This window comes from Sesamum indicum, unplaced genomic scaffold, assembly GCF_000512975.1.
Source record: "Sesamum indicum cultivar Zhongzhi No. 13 unplaced genomic scaffold, S_indicum_v1.0 scaffold00227, whole genome shotgun sequence".
Lineage (NCBI taxonomy): Eukaryota > Viridiplantae > Streptophyta > Magnoliopsida > Lamiales > Pedaliaceae > Sesamum > Sesamum indicum.
Window position 1 is genome coordinate 66,862 of NW_011628121.1, and position 226 is coordinate 67,087.

Genomic DNA, 226 nt, shown 5'->3' on the forward strand with positions numbered 1-226 from the left:
TATGACACCTGATGAGGAAGGAGGAGAAGTACCGTGCAAAGTTGATGTGGAGTATGAATGGCTACCCCCGAGATGCACCAGCTGTATGACATTGGGACACTCAGCCAAGGAGTGCACTGTCAACAAACCCAAAACTACTAAACCACCGGCTAATGTGTATGTACCCAAAGTGGGAGCACTGCGAGGCCCAATGGTGACTGAAAGAACAAGAGACCACCCAACACCT